General features: G+C 35.0%; 1 protein-coding gene across 1 annotated transcript in view; it reads right to left on the reverse strand.

Moving 5' to 3' along the window:
- LOC124641330 (5-hydroxytryptamine receptor 2B) overlaps nt 1-14382 on the reverse strand; it is a 111947-nt gene extending 97565 nt beyond the window's left edge. Inside the window, exon 1 of the mRNA XM_047179394.1 lies at nt 14157-14382. The gene's annotated coding sequence lies outside the window, so the exon portion shown is untranslated. The remainder of the gene's footprint in view (nt 1-14156) is intronic.

A 14382-nucleotide genomic window follows, 5' to 3' on the forward strand; every position in this document is an offset into this window, starting at 1 on the left:
AATTTTTCATTTTTTTACGCTTTTTAGTTTTAATGTAAATACCTCGTTTCATCCTCCGAGCCTTTTTCCCAACTATGTTGGGGTCGGCTTCCAGTCTAACCGGATTCAGCTAAGTACCAGTGCTTTACAAGAAGCGACTGCCTATCTGACCTCCTCAACCCAGTTACCCGGGCAACCCGATACCCCTTGGTTAGACTGGTGTCAGACTTACTGGCTTCTGACTACTCGTAACGACTGCCAAGTATGTTCAATGACAGCCGGGACCTACAGTTTAACGTGCCATCCGAAACACAGTCATTGGTGTCTAAGATACGCTTAGAAAGTACATACAAACTTAGAAAAGTTTCATTGGTACTTGTCTGACCTGGAATCGAACCCGCGCCCTCATACTCGAGAGGTAGGTTCTTTGCCCACTAGGCCACCACAACAATGTAAATACCTCGTTTATAATATTTTTTATATAATTTTTAATAAACTTGTACAAAAATATAAATGTACATTAAAATTTGAAGTTTCTACGCAAATTAAGGGTATGTTACATGCCTTTACTTTGATCTACAAATGGAATGTTATGAGTTATTTAATTTTGGTCGAAGGTGGCAGAACTTGCCAAGTTACTTCATGCCGCAGAGTAGATAGACAATTGCCACAGAATAGGGTAGATAAACTATATTTTACCACTGACATCTTCCGTATCGACGGAGGATAGAAGGTATTGATCGGCATCAGGTGCTTTACTGGTGCTTAGAAGCCACAAGCTTGGTTACAGGTAGCCGACCACACTCATAGATTTACATACCTGAGCCGTGAGAGCATGAAGCGTGTAATGGGTTGGTTTTATAGATTTTCTGTATTACCTAACCAAGAAATTGTTGTTTTTTTTTATAACAGACTTTTTATTTTGTCTGAAAAGTTTTCACGCTCTCTCACACTGCAGTTAACCCGATGGTTGGCAAAATTAAATCTTTGCGTTTTGTAAGTTTTCAGTCAGTCTGATACTGACTATCTTTCCAACTTATATACTACCATTCGTATGTATACGAATTTATAAGCAAAAACCGTCTAAAAGTGTAGAGTGAGTAATCTTAATGGTTGTAAAGAGTTGTGCGAAAGAAAAAAACTAAGTCTTCGTGATAATATCACTTCGCTCGTAACTTACGGCATAGTAACCTACTTAACTAACCTCAGTAGGAACCTGCTCAAAGCCTAAGTTATCCGTTTCTAAACGAAATGTAATAAGATATCGGAAATCTAGATAAACGACCGTCTTCTGATTGACGTTCTAATTTAAGTAGGAATACTGTTTTTCTAGGGTTTAACGGAATGAAAAGGATTTTTTTGCTTCTTTTAGACTGAGAGTTGGTTTAAGGTTTAATTTATTAGGTAATCATTCCTTATATTGTGAACAGAAATATATTGAAGTTTTAAAAGAACGCATACATAAAAAAAAATGGGGAACAATTCTCTATTTTTAACAGACTTAAAAAAAGGGTCTATGCATTTAATTTTTAGTAGTTTGTTCTTGAAATCGTGACAGACAAACAGACAGACTAACAATTCTTACTTTAGCATTTACAATATTAGCAAAGAATATTTCTGGTATGTCCATAACGGTAACCTCAAGCCAAAAATAAATTCCATTCCACTGTCTTTATTTGATGTCATTCGCGTTATTTTCTCTCCGAATTTTCAGAGCAAGCCTAGCGCGACCCCTGGGAGATTTCCAGCTGCCTACAGCTTCGACTGTCAGGTACCTACGTAGAAAGAATTTAGAATTCCTCTTTAAAATCTTGTTTCACAAAAATATTTATTATGGTTTAAATTGAATGTTTAATTTGGACCGGTAAACCTAGCAAATTACTACAGCGATACAATTACCAAAAATGAAAAAAAAATACTGAAACATTTCGTATTATAAATACTAGCAGAATAACCGCAGTGCCTTGTAGCAATGTACCATGTTTTTTGTACATGAAGTTTAAACAATAAAAAAAAAACACCGGAATAAAAGCAATCCTTTCAAACAGAACACAAACAACGCATGGTTATACCACTCCACAGATTGCCGATACCACTCACATTGACAGGAAGAGGGAATGTTGTTCCTCTGCGTGTACTACGGAAATCCTGCACGTGGCATTTACTCTGTCATTTGTTGCCTTTATGAGTATAAAGTTGGTTTGCCGTGTTTTGTTTTTTTTTTTTTTGCAAAATCCAAACTAATATTATAAATGCGAAAGTAACTCTGTCTGTCTGTCTGTCTGTCTGTCTGTCTGTCTGTCTTTTCTTCACGCCTAAACTACTGAACCGATTTGTGTGAAATTTGGTACAGACATAGTTTGAAACTTGAGAAAGGACATAGGATAGTTTTTATTACAAAAAATAAAAATAAAAAATAAAATTTATTACGGACATACAGTGCCATCTATTGGTCAAATGTCGAGCTGTTCCTATGCTCCGTAGATAGATGGCGTTAATCGCGCAATGGTGTCATTACACACAAATCTGCCGGAAGTCACTATTCCACGCGAACGAAGTCGCGGGCAAAAGCTAGTATTTAAATATTTGGAATTAGCGAAGCTTCTGGTGTGGTCATCTTTACTTACTTGATGTGGGTTTCAACAACCGATCCATTAGTTGTTTAGCGATTAAAGATTATGATTTCACATAATTTATGTGATGGCAGTGCCAAAATTCAATCGCAAAACATCGGATAGATTGAGGTTATTGAAATCCGCAGCTAGAGGTTGGTGATGATAGAAAGGTGCTGTTAGTTAGTTGGCTAACCTAAGAAAGATGATGCATGAATGCTCTCAATATTATCAAGCACATAAGGTCAAAAGTAGCACATAAGTGTAAGACCCCACATGAGAGGGACCCCATTTATTGTAATGCTCTTACATGATCAGGGCTCTTAGCCTGTGGATGGAGGTCTGAGCACGTGCCCAGAGCTGCCAGAGCGCCCTGTAGTAAAAAGGAACCTACTTTTTAAAATGGCAAATGTCTAGCGTCGTTGTACCATACCTCTCATAGTATTAGTCGTAAAAGCATAATAATCATGGTAGGTCATAGGCATTTCATCATTTTTGTTTGCAAAACCTGCCAGTCGCATGTCACTACTCCTGAACATTGCTTGGCTGTTCAGTTTGATACTGGTCTCATAATATCAAGATTCTAATAGAAATGACGTCACATACTAAGACAATACTGGGACTCAATTAAGTTTGTGATAGGTTGGGTGTTCTGCTAAAACGTCTCAATCGACTGACAATGGAATCGTAATTAAATTATATTCATAGTTACAGCACCTCCATATGGCATTTCTAGTTTAATTTTGAATTGTCGGTCAATCCTGTGTGCCTGTGTGTGAATTGCCAATTAAAGGAAGGCCCTAATAGTTATGCAATTTATTATCTCAAGTCTATAATAATTCCATGGAAAGTATATCTACACGTTGATGCGAACATTGATGTGTTTGGTTGTTATAAGAAAATACTAAGTAAGTTGAGAAGTTTATCTGTAGTCTAGCAAAATATACTGTATAGCCTATTTTTTTTAGTTTATAATACGATTGTAAGGCCTTTCTCAACATCCGAGCACCATAATAGTCTGTGTGATTGATGCCTTGATGCTCTCGAGTTTTAACTCTGTTGCCTAGAGGCGTAAAGGGTACCTATATAGCACACCCATTTGCACACACATCTGAACTACACAAAAATTAAGCAGCTTATCCTCACTTTAATACTCAGCATCCCCACCCAATCTCGGTACAAAGCACCCAATAACCTTTTACTTTATTTAACTTGTATTTATCCCTCTTCGGATTATTAACGAAAGTTCCCGAGAGGCGATTGGCCCAAATTCTTGTAGTGAATATTTCGGCGAGATTCTCTTGTTTCAGTTTTATTGGGAGTGAAGTTTTAATGTTCTTGCATTATTGAAGAATGTTTTCTTGTAAGGCTAATTGGAGTTGGAAATGAAATGAGGTTGTGTTGTTGTTCGCAACAATTTCGACGTAAAAAGGGTTTTTTCGTTAATTATTGTGTTGTTGCTGGAATTTTTATGCGGTATACAAATTATTTGTATTCTTCCGGTCCTTTTTTCCAAGGGAAGAATTCTATACTAATATTCTAAAGCTGTAGAATTTTGTTTGTGTACAAAAACGCACTAATTCGGTCTGTTTTAGATAGCTTATTTGTTAAGGAAGACTTTTATGCGGATGCATGAAGTGGTTCCCACGTGTCGCGGTAGACCCCGCTGGTCAGTAATTGTAAGTATAACAGCCGTATCGAATGATATCATGTTCTTGAACACTTATTTTGTCAGTGTATGTAAGTCAGCCGAGGAAGCATATGTTTGTGCACGGTTGAATAGTATTGCCTAGATATAAAATACATTCAGTATGCATTGACATAATTATATAGCTTTTATCTTTACTGATTCATTTGGTTTTGCTTGCATCCTGCGGGAACTTCTTCCCCTTACCGGATAACTCTAGGGATTACCTCCTACAAAGTCACAAACTTTACCAAAATATAGTACAACTATAAATAACAATGATAAAATCATACACAAAACGAAAACTTCTCAACGCATATCGTCAAATAATTAAAAGTCTATGCTGTTACCCTGAAGAAATCTCGTATTGAATATCACAGTAACATTTTGCCTAAACGAGGAGAATGTGATGATGAAAATTATGGGCTTGGCCATCATAGAAACTGTTAAATCCAAATCCAAGCCGAAAACTGCTAGACCTAGGGATACAGTGAGATCGTTCTGCGTGAATCGGGTTGTCAATAATCAACAAAATATAGGGTAGCTGTGTGTAATTAAAATGTCAAGAAATCTGTAAAAGTAGTTTTATTAATATCTAATATTCACGCGTAAGTGTCAGAAATCAACGAGGAAATGAATTCATGGACTCTTATGTAAGTGAACTAGTTCATGCAATAAGGAATATTAATTTCAGTTATGAATATGCACGCATGTTTATGCATATTATGTACGAAACTTGACGTATGCATACAGCTTAGCGATACATGAAAAATTCAGCGTAGGGCAGCTTTTGAAAAAGTTTTCTGAATACCTTTGGCTTTTAAACTAAATATAGTTGTCCAGGGCTGGACTTAGAATTTTTTCCTCTTGTTTTAACAATGATCCTAATGCCGTAGAGCCTATGTTAGCACCACCATAAATTTTTCAAAACAAGAAATGTAGGTCTTTTTCCTTTGAAAGTTTTGCTCACATTGAGGGCTTAAGATTTTGAAGTGCTTTACTCTGAAAAACTCTGTAACCCTGACAACTATTATTAAAGTATTTTGTCAAAACGCAAACATGTTTGCAGAGCCAAGAACCCACAACACAGGGAATCCTAATATGGGATCTGGAATATCAACCAACATTGTAAAAAAAATCTGTTAATCTGTATTTTTTATTTTTATTATTGCACCTTCGATAGTTTTAGACCTACCCTAAAATTTTCAAAATTGCACCCTTTAACCACCAAGTGCACACCTGCACTCAGCTTATAGTATACCTAGGGTTGAATGGAGCATCTTCCGTTTTCTTTCAGCGCGTGAGTAAAAATAGAAAGCGACGTATTTCAGGGCCCCGTGACCACGTCAAAGGGTTCCGTGGTTTTTTTGCTAAGTCCCGGCAGTGGAAGGGTTAACATCTTGTTGTTATGCGGTATTTATGCTTCTGTTTAGGGTTGAAACAAGTGTCCTTTATTTATTTTTTCTCTGATGATTTTATTTAATTAAGTAAATAGTGGTTTAGTAGTTAAGTATGGTAACCTTAAATTTCAGAAAAATCGATTGCTATATCGGAATAACAATACATAATTCATATCATGAATAATACATGACAATACAAAATTGATTTATCAGTCTTTATAATGACTATGATCATCTATTTTTTAACTATGCTTACGTTCTTACAGCAATCAACACGTTTTACAAAATTGACATGATAACATACTTAAGCAGATAAAACATCTCTTTCTTCTGAAAGATCTTTAATCTAAACCAGCTGTTTTCGAAAATAACCTAAGTACAGGTCACTCCGAACAATGCCTTACAATTACAGTCTGACCTTCTACAGCAATAGTCATAAAGGCTAAAAAAATCTCAAATATTGAACAGATTTCCATAAATGGTATGCTGGTCACGTTCTGATCCTGAACATATTCTAGATCACATATGACGTCACGAACAGACTTAATCGTATGAAGTTTTCAATTCACATTTTCTTTAGGCGGATTAGTTAAATTTTGCACGGAATTCGAACAAAGTTGAGTGCAAATGTTAGTTTTAAACAAATTGCTACATTTACTAACGTTTAGCTACTAACTCGTTTGAAGTTTTCAATTCACATTTTCTTAGGCGGATTAGTTAAATTTTGCACGGAATTCGAACAAAGTTGAGTGCAAATGTTAGTTTTAAACAAATTGCTACATTTACTAACGTTTAGCTACTTAACTCGTTCGGACTTTTCGACATTAGCTAATATTTAACAATTCTCTATAGGCGGACATTTCCTACGACCAATTCTAGTTCAAATCTATAGGCTAAAGAGTATGTTTGCTTTCTTGAACACGCTTGTCTCAGGAACTACTGGTCTTCTAATCAGGTAATTCTTTTAGTGTTAGATGTCCATTTATCGAGAAAGCCTACTATTTAGGGTGCACTGAAGAAGTGGGAGTATGTAATAGGATTCGAGCCTGCCCTAGGACCACAGACTATTTATACATTCGTTATTTATACCTTAGGATCTATGCGAAAGTTAAGTTCAATTAGTAAGTTTTTTTGTGAGGCTAATCAAGATGTCATGATGATAACGAATGCGCTGAGTAGTTCCCAATTATTTAAATCTCTCCTCGCAGAATAGTTAATATTTAACAATTCTCTATGGGCAAACAGTACCAACGATCCCACCAATTTTGGTTCTAATGTTATACAAGTTAGGTAAAGTTTAAGTTACAATTTACATAGCGTCCTAAAGGACCACTTGGTCCTGTTTGTTTAAACTAAGATGAGTGTGAAAAGTGCTCCTATAATATTGAAATAGGACTATTGTGAAACAGTGTTTGTATTTATCTATAAACATGTAGATATACATACATGTTTGAAATGTTGAAAACTCTTCTGCTTTCTGAGACCTACAAAAAATTTAAACTTATTGAATTTTTTCATAAGGCTTGTTTTAATATCAGTTTACATTATGTGTTTGTGTCTGCTGTAATTCCTAAATATGGATTTTTCATATAGGCTTTACCTTTTTACTTCATGTTCGTTAATTTATTGCGTTTTAAAAAGCAGCTCCAATTTTTTTGGTTTTAAAAGCTTGTAACATTCTAGACAGCCAGTGTGAATCATGATAAATTGTTTGTAAAAATATTGATCATAAGGTTAAGGTTACACTAAATAACCAGCGTCCCACAAGGTAAACATTTAAATTATTCGACGTTTAGTAATCTTAAAAATCTTTATACCTAGGTAGGTAGGTACCCTTCAAGACAGAATAGGACCAGAAGAAAAGTCAACCAAAGCGCCTTTTTTTTTTCATTTGCATCTGAAAAAAAAAAACATTTTGTAATAAATTAGGTCGCAAGCTCGGAACACAATCAATTCACCCAAAGCTACTCATGTAGTTGTCTCAAGTACTACAAGCGCGCGTAACATATGATTTAAGAGCTTCTTTTGATCTCCGCCGCTCCATCGTCACGGACATTCAGAATGCCTCACACCTGTTCCGATCCGAGAATAGTTGCAAGCCCGGATATTAATCAAAAATGTTAATGTTTTATCTTGTGGGTGAGTAATTTATAGGTAGAACGACCTACTAGTAACAGTACTACCAAAAGTTTTATGTTGTGCCATAGTTGTAGGAATAAGAAAAGTATTTTGTAGTCTATAGGTAGTATCAACCAATGTTTTGTTGTAAAAACTATGGTCTAAAAATCGCTCCATTAGTTCCCAAGTTTATTTGTCCGAACACGCTGCTCGAACAAACTCATCACCTTTATATTATTAGAAAGTACCTGTAGTTTTTTTTACTGTTTGTCCGTGTCAAAAGTGCTGGTTGTAGTATGTTATAAAAGTCATTAAAAACATACTTTCATATTCAGGAGTCAATTTTCACTAAAAGGATGCATAAATAGTTCTACTGGCCCTTCTTCATAAAAAAATAGTTCAATTCACAGAATCGATTTTTTACAAAACTACTAAAGAAAAAGTATGCAAAAACACCACCTTCTAAAATAAGAAGACAAGCCTTTACAAAATTGTCATGGGGAAACAACCATATTACTTTGGCCCGACCATAAAAAAGTTATTCAAACTAACATTGACCTTATTCCCAAGGGTAATGGTTACGAGAAAGCCTGTTATAGAATATTTATCATGGAGAACAAAATAACGGAGATGTCATAATAGAAAAAATTCAAAGAAAGTAGCGTCACCAAATGCGAGTGTTTGACGACGAGGAAGATTACTGGCTACGCCCTCATACACCTTCTTTGGAACCCGTCCATTTCTTTAAAACGCAATAAGCAATCAATTAAGACCAATCTTTAACAGATGAGTCAAGTAACCCGAACGCTTCGTTAGTTAACTTGTAACAGAGCGTTTTGCTCACGCCCGCCATAGAATTTGACCTAGAAGAAGGCCTACCTGCCTTATGGCATCTCCGCTCATCTTTCCTTCCTCCGTAATATTTATCATGAGCGAAAAATATAATAATAGGCTGTATGGAATAATAAAATCGCAGCATCATGCTGAAGGACTGGCAGATTCTTAATGACTTTTTTTGGTACTAATATGTAATCACATTGTTGCTAAGGAGTATCTTAGATAATCTTGGACCGCTATCGGATTTGATGACGTCATAGTTACGTTTTATGAGGAAGATGAAATAGGAACATTTTGCTAATAAATTCAATATAAACCTCATTGATGTCCCTCTACTTGGCAGAAGCCTCTTCTCATACAGAGAAGGAATGAACGTAAATAAAGACGCCTGTTCATGATGGATTGGCGATTGCAGACTTTAAAGTGCAAGTTTCCTCAAAATGTTGACCATCGCCTCTACTCAGTCATTGGTGTTCAAGATACACATAGGAAGAACATATGGCTTAGAAAAGTTACATTGGTACTTGCCTGATCCGGAATTAAACCCGCACTTGTTCTTGAGAGAGCGGTTCTTGTACCACTAGGACTCTACGACGCGACGTTTTAATCACTTGTAACCAAGTGAACCAAATGAACTGTTCACATTGTCACATAAGTAACAGATCACAGTCATTTGCGGTTGAGAAGAACAAATCTTAATTAAAACCACTATTCAAAACGGAGCTCATGACCACTATAACTTGTAATTCTCATGCTTTAACAATGACCCTCAGTCTAGCACTTTTGGCATCAATCATGACGAGACCTGTCTCACCAAATTCACTGTCATAATTTATCACAACCACAAATGATAATGGAATGACCAAAACAAGTGAAAGAGCAATGTCATTCGGCCTGGACATGTCCAGTTCACCACGCTACGCCACGCAACGCCACGCCACGCCACGAAATTTTTTTCTAGTCCTTTGATACGGAGGGAAGTATTTTTTTTTTGCAACGGACACAGATCTTTGTTGTGGGACAGCTCGGATTCGGGGTTTTTTTGGAGGCAGTGTTTGACTCGTTTTGAAATAAAATTCAGAGTATTTTGTGGATTTTGGTGCCCTGTTTTGATGGGTCTGTCGTATTGTGGACAATGTTTACTTATGCTTAACTTAACCGTACCCATAATATGTAACCCACCATAGTTTGCCCCATGTAACGTACTAAAGTATGTCATTGTTTTTTATGGTATCTTACCTCCCCACTCAGAGACATTTAAGGCGATGAATTGGTAAACAATAATTCCATAACCGGTACGCGCATCTAAGGCGCCAAGAGGGGACGGAGCGTCTGAGCGGGGCGAGGATTACAATACGCGCGCTAGCTTATAAATAAAAGTCGTAAGCGACAAAATGGTTTTGTAATTTTATTACTTAGAAATGATAATTTGATAAAAATTCCTTCCACAATTTTAAAGAGTATGTATACAAGGTGTTGATTTGCATTTATTTGTGCCATAGTTCAGGAGGAGGACATACAATACGTAAATAATCGATTGGAATTACAGTAGATGGGAACTAACTAATATGCACTGCTTTTTTTGTCATTGTAATGTCGTGGTATTTCCGAAGTAATCCAATTTTATGAATGAAATTTATGAGTGATCGTTGCGTATGCTTTATGTTTGCGTTTGTGTGAGGGTGCAGCACGGTTTTAACGCCAGTAACATTCGCGCCAAGTTTAAATAAGGCTAGATGACATTTACGGAATTCCGAAAAAAAATTAAAGAAAAAAATTACGTACCAATTTTTTTATTGATTTGGGTCGAGAATCATTAGCATAATAACCTCCTTAAATATGGCACGGATGCAAATCAACAGCTTGTATACTCAACTACTAAAAAAGTTAAGAGGCTTAAATCGGTCCCGTTTGCCCATAATATGTGAATCTCTTTTTAAAAAGAGGTATGTTTGATATATTTTTCTCTGTTATAAAAGTTACCTAATCATGTTTTGAAGTCTAACAAAATAAGGTTTATATCATGAACTTTCAGGAAACCAAGTTGTATTTGGTCCGTTTTGTATTTACTGAGAAAAATTGAGATCGTTGGCGCCAAAATTTCCAATTCGTCCTCTTAATGATTACTTAAGCCGTTCCTTAGTGAAGGATTTGTATGACATTCCGTCACTAAGGAGTGGAGTAGGAAGGGAGGTAAATCTTTAGTCATATGGTAAAGATGTAGAGGTTGGGTTGAAAGCACTAATCTCATTAAAACTGGACCAATTTGAAAAATTATTTCAGTGTTAGCTAGCCCATATATAGAGAAAGCTTACCTATATTGGACGGTTAATGAAAGCTGTTTGCTTATAAAAAGTACTCAGATTCAGACTCATGACTTTTTTCTTTTGTTCTGAGCAACACAAAAACAGTGCCACACAATAGTTTTCAATAACTCATATGAATATATGGACGGCATCGTGTAGAGTTATAAGCTTTGCGCTATAAAAGTCTAGTCTAAATTCATACAGAGTCATCCGTGCCGCTAGACAGGAATGAAAATTAAAACTGACATGCCAAAAGGCTGAATAAAATGTGGGATATGTTTTAAATAAAATATAGTAAAATTGTTAAAACATTCTGAAGAGTTTTGTGACATGTATTCAGTTGTCAATATGTATTCCTGTTTTTAAATATGCATTTTCGTTACTTGTTATAACGAGATTCTACCGAAATAGTTCACGAACAATTTACTAGAGTAATCTAGACAAAGCTAATTTTAAAGAGAAACAAAGTATTTTAGTTCCCTTATATACAAGGCGTTGATTTGCATTTGTGCCATACTTCAGGAGGAGGACATAAAATACGTAAATAATCGATTGGAATTACAATAGACGGGAAATAGCTAATATGCACTGCTATTTTTGTCATTGTAATGTCGTAGTGTTTTAGAAGTAATCCAATTTTATGAATGAAATTTATGAATAATCGTTGCGTATGCTTTGTGTTTGCGTTTGTGTGAGGGCACAGCACGGTTTTAAGGCCAGTAATACACGCGCCAAGTTTAAATACGGCTAGATGACATTGTCGGAATTTCGAAAAAAAAAATTAAAAAAAAATACGTACCAATTTTTTTGTTGATTTGGGTCGAGAATCATTAGCATAATTACGTCCTTGACTATGGCACGGATGCAAATCAACAGCTTGTATTAATTTTGGCACGGTTCTAATTAAGTTACTGCACTATGTTGTCCCATATGATCTTGATATTTGACGCAAGTTACCGCGATCAGAGGACTGAAGCATATTATTCTTTGAACGTGAAAACCTAATAGAAGCACGCATTGATAATAATGACCTACCACAAAAGATCATTATTCGCTTCACCACTTAAATAGGATGACTGTGAGTTTCAGTAGAATGGACAACGCCGATTCTCCCCTTCTTGAAAGCGTTTAGCTTTTGTGTGTATTGTGTGGTACCTACTAAATAACACTGTAAAATATAGCTTGATTAGAATGACAGCTTAAGGACTGAGGTATTCAGTACTTATGGTAAACATTGATCAAATGCATGTGTTACTGTTAGTGTTACAGCCCTTTTATCGTCCTACTGCTGGGCAAACGAATCCTCTCACACGGAGAATGCATGTGTGTGATCCTACTAATAATTAGAAATGCGAAGTAACAAAGTATGTGCAGGTCGCCCCCAACAGATATCTATGGAGATCTAAGGGCCTAAGGAGGCCTATGTTCAGCAGTGGACGTCCTATGGCTGAGATGATGAAGAAAGTATAGATGTATGTAATTATGTGGTTATGTTTCTTGAAACATGGCAGTTATTTAGGTCACATATCCCAATGACACATAGGATACTGTTTACAGTTTTTTGTGTTTGAGGAAACTGCGTGAATCCTTTGCGACGCAGGTGAAACAGCAGGTGGAAACTAAAAGCTACCAGCTTTTAAGTACAAAATAAATCAAAAAGATTAGAAAATAAATAATGTCGTTAAATCATCATCATCATTATCGTAATGATCAGCCAATTACCTTCCACTTTTGAACTTAGGCACCAACGACAGCCAAACACTCCAAACTTGGGTATTCTTTATCTATTCATTGTTCTAGATTGCATATACAATGTATCACTTATTTAGTGTTCCTTTTAGATTACTACAAGATCTCTCTTTCTACTCTGTTCATTAGTACTGACATCTGTCACTCTAAGCCAGTTACATTTTAAGGAGTAACTTATACCTAGCGAGTGAATCGTTTTGTTACGTGTCCCTCCTACTTGACGGTCATCGATCAATCACATGACATGGATGTCGATGCAAGCAACATTATTAAGTGCAACGAGACTGTTTACTTTATACATTGGTTCCGTATATTATTGGTATTTCATTTTAAAAGTCAAATATATTTATTTTTTTACGAAATGGTATGTTTTATTTACACTTATTCAGCGATTTTAGTTTCGCAATAAACGACATGTTGAAATAAAATTTAAAAAAAAATGTATATTCATTAGAAATAAGCAGTACCACATTTACGTTAATACTTCTTCTGGCATGTGTTTACTGTGTAAATAAATGGTTAAATAAATGTATTTAAATAATCAGTAGATGATTTCACTTTATTTTCTTGATATAATTATTCATTTACGTTAAAGACTTTAATTAACATTTGTTAATAAAATATGTCTTAAATACTTGTGATTTTAATCAACCTGAAAACAATGATCTTCATTATGATAGACAAAAGGTTGTATTACGGCAAAATGAAACTTTGGAGGTGCCTCATTAAATTTTGAAGTTTCGATGCTAATTTTGTATTTGTGTAAATCGCAGCAATCAGGGCCTTAATAAAAAATATCAAAAAGATTTTACGCTCCATAAATGAATATAAAATATAAAGTAATAGTTTTATAAAATCTAAAATTAGAATTGAAGTAGCTAATTAAAAGAAACGACAGTTAAAATAGTAATAAAAAAAGACTGCCGAATAAATATGATTGACTAAAATACTTATTAAGTAATTCCGGGGTATAATCATCTTTCTTTTATTTATTTATTTAACAGTACAAGCACAACTTGTATTTCAGTTTATATTTCCGATTGTCAAAGGGATCCCCAAAATAAACGAATTGGCTGTTAAGGCATCAATCAAATTCGCGTGACTATAATCCAAATTGGTTTTATCCTTTTTATTCCCATTCATTCACTCACACTTCTCTTTCATTTTTAACTCACTCCTATCACTTTCATTACCTAATTCTATAATAAAGAGTATTTAAGTTTTGAAACATTAAGCTGTTATTTTATTTATTCCGATAAATGCATTTTTTTGTTATTTAAAGTAAAGCTATATAATTATAACAATTTATATTGCAATCTATTATACCTACTAAGAAAACTTTCTCATTTCATTTAAGTAAATTGTTAAAATCACAAATCCAATATTATAATAAGTTCTTCGTAGTAGTCAAATTACCTGCAATAAAAATTAAACTTCAATAAAAAATTATAATATAATGTTAACTGACCTTTTTCAGAAGTTAAGTAAGTTATCCATTTTTAATTCTTCTTAATTGCACTTTAACCCAATTCAATTGTGTCACTTCGAAATTCAAAATCCACCAAAAAAGCAGTAAATTCAAATTAAGAACAAGCACAGACACACACACAGATAGAACAATACTTTTTATGAAAAAGAAAATATTCGCGCGCGAATTTCGTATTTGGAACGCGTGGTGACGTCACAGATCATGC

The sequence above is a fragment of the Helicoverpa zea genome, chromosome 2, assembly GCF_022581195.2.
Source record: "Helicoverpa zea isolate HzStark_Cry1AcR chromosome 2, ilHelZeax1.1, whole genome shotgun sequence".
NCBI lineage: Eukaryota > Metazoa > Arthropoda > Insecta > Lepidoptera > Noctuidae > Helicoverpa > Helicoverpa zea.